This window comes from Etheostoma spectabile, chromosome 5, assembly GCF_008692095.1.
Source record: "Etheostoma spectabile isolate EspeVRDwgs_2016 chromosome 5, UIUC_Espe_1.0, whole genome shotgun sequence".
NCBI classification, from domain to species: domain Eukaryota; kingdom Metazoa; phylum Chordata; class Actinopteri; order Perciformes; family Percidae; genus Etheostoma; species Etheostoma spectabile.
The window spans coordinates 34,149,911-34,152,574 of NC_045737.1; the positions used below are offsets into that span (position 1 = coordinate 34,149,911).

Below are 2,664 nucleotides of genomic sequence, written 5' to 3' on the forward strand. Positions count from 1 at the left end.
ATATATATATATATGTATATACTGTATATATACACATACATACCGAAGTATCAACAAGTAGATTCCATACTTTCTTTGAATTGCACATTGTGGGAGAAAGTTGAAATAGGGAAGTAGTGAAGGTTACTCAAAGACACTTTGCGGGTAATTCTTGATATAGATCGAGGGACTTGATTCACAGAGGTGAAACTGTGGAGGAAAAACTGGCGGTGTTAAATGAGTTAGCAGAGAGAGAAATTGACTGAGCAAGTGCAGGTGGCAGATGCAAGAGAATGTGCAAAAGGACACTTGGCGGCAGAAATATCCAATTACACAGAGCTATTTCCACAAAGACTATTTAGCTGACGCTCAACTGACAAAAAGAAAACTACTTTTTCAGACCGTCCTGGGTAGATTGTTGCTAATTAACTTTGTGTTGATGAAAGGAGGTGTGGGTTACAGACAGTACATCATTTAAAAATGAATTTAATTGGAAAGCAAACAACACATTTTAAAAAGCCAAGATTAAAGCAATGCACAACTCCGCAGGGAAGCATGTCAATACAGCATGCAAATAATAGTTATGTGGATGAATTCAAACCAAATGTATAGACAAGGAAAAATGGTTGCCTGCAGGGAAGACAGAGAGTGAATGAGTTAATTACTTCAGGGCCAAAGCTGCACAGGTGAGCTTCATCAGATGATAACGCTCCACTACGACATGTTCATGTCCTGAACTAAAAAACAGCCAGAGTGGTTCTCGGTACAGAGTGGAGGATAATGATACATTATGTAGAATTCTAAATTTAAAGGGTTAAATCATTGTCAAGCTTTAGAAGTCATTCAGACGTGCTATTATCTTGTTATTCTATCTTTACCCAGAATCTGGCAATGATTGGGTGCAGTGCTATATAACTGCTCACATTACATTGTAATGTTAAGACCTTTGTATAATTATCTGTCTGTCCAATCGTTATCTTTTGAATACCTAGACACCTGGATGAACATTTATATTTGTATCCATTGTGTAATGGCTGTAAATGTGTGGGCAAGTTGTGTTGACAATTTTATTGCATTTGATAAGATGCGTTTAGATTTGGTTCTAAAAGACAAAACAACAAAAAAAAATAGGATAAAAACTTATTTGGGAATACATACATTTACACATTTCTTAAACATAACACAGTGTGGTTTGCAGCAGCACAGCTCAGGGTCTGAGATGTTCAGAAGGGAATAGTTATGGTGGTGATAAGCAGCTTGAGACTGTGTTTTGATAAGAGAGAAGAATGCAATTATAACTATAAACTTTTTTATTTTGTCTCAGCAAAAAACAGAGCTTCCATTATGACAAGATGGTATGACTTGCCCATGTCAGCCGGACGTGAATCCCCAGTTGGGAGCTTATCAGCTCTCAATTAAATCCACAACCGAGCACTTTGATGGTGTAGGGCTGCACTGTGAATTAGCCTCAATGTGAAGCTTTTGTAGCTCGGCCGCCGGCTGAGCGCACTCACACTGACCTCTTCCATGTCCTCAAGCAGTAACAGAAAATTGTAATAAAAAGGCAGTCGTATTTTATTAATACACCTCTATAATAGAGGACTGTAAAAGTGAAGTAAATTATAGGATACTGTGTCCCTTTATGAAGTCATAATGCCATCTGAAAAGTTGTCATCAGCAAGTGGGCTTTAGAGCACACTGGTACATTTTCTTACGTATCATTATAAGGGGCCAGGGTACTCAACCTTTACAGACAGAGCAAGTGAACACACCAATGGAAGTCATTTCTTAAGATAAAAGATGTAATTCTTTTCTTTTTCTCTGTGTTTTCTTTTAGGAATGCTAGATTTAATTTGTTTGTCACTTTTTAATTGGAAAAATTGGAGTAATTATACTTTCTTTTGTTGAAGTGAAAATCCATGAAAACAAATACCTTGATGCAGCCTTTTCTGTGTAGCCGAGGGCTTTTGGATGTGGTGTAACTCATGAGAAATATAAACTAAAAACATGGTTTCAACTTCTGAAACGAGATGACACTGCACGTCTTCTCTTTATTGTACAACCCACAGTCGATGGCAACTCATGACAGCATTCACCACTTTCATTTTACCCTTAACAATAAAAGTTCCAAGTTCCTAACATTTTACTGAGAGGTAACACAATAAAATACCTTACATCTGTATTACTCTTGGGTTTTGACAATCTGGTGATTTGCCAAAACTCACCTAAAGATAATCACACTGAGATAGTTCCAGCACAGCTACAGTGGAGTTTGATTATTAGAAAGTATTTGGCCTGCTGCCATTGTGATTAGTGGCATGGATGTGAGAGTGTGTAAGTCATAAATTGTACATGCGTTTTAATACGAATATCTCAAGATTCTCTTGACTTTTGAACACATACTGTAATTGATAATGATTTGCACCAAAAAACAAAACAAATGGATGAGCCAAAAATGAAAAAGAAACAAGACAGAGTCACCAGCTTTGAATGTTATCAGCCAATTGAATGGGCGTTATCAGTTGTTATCACTACCGTATGAGGCGGTATAGCCCTACTCCACCTCCTTGTTGGTTCAATAGACCGTTGTCATCTATTGGTAAGCTCGATCCGCCGTTCATGTCATTATTAGACTGTTAGAGCAACTCCTAGAGGGCAGCGCTCTACTGGAGGGAATAGAATAGG

At 37.7% G+C, this 2,664-nt stretch overlaps 1 long non-coding RNA gene across 1 annotated transcript in view; it reads left to right on the plus strand.

The window, feature by feature from the left end:
• LOC116690261 (uncharacterized) overlaps nt 1-2,585 on the plus strand; it is a 21,257-nt gene extending 18,672 nt beyond the window's left edge. The window contains exon 3 of the long non-coding RNA XR_004332216.1: nt 2,455-2,585. This is a non-coding gene — a long non-coding RNA (uncharacterized LOC116690261). The remainder of the gene's footprint in view (nt 1-2,454) is intronic.
• Nucleotides 2,586-2,664: the final 79 nt, after the last annotated feature.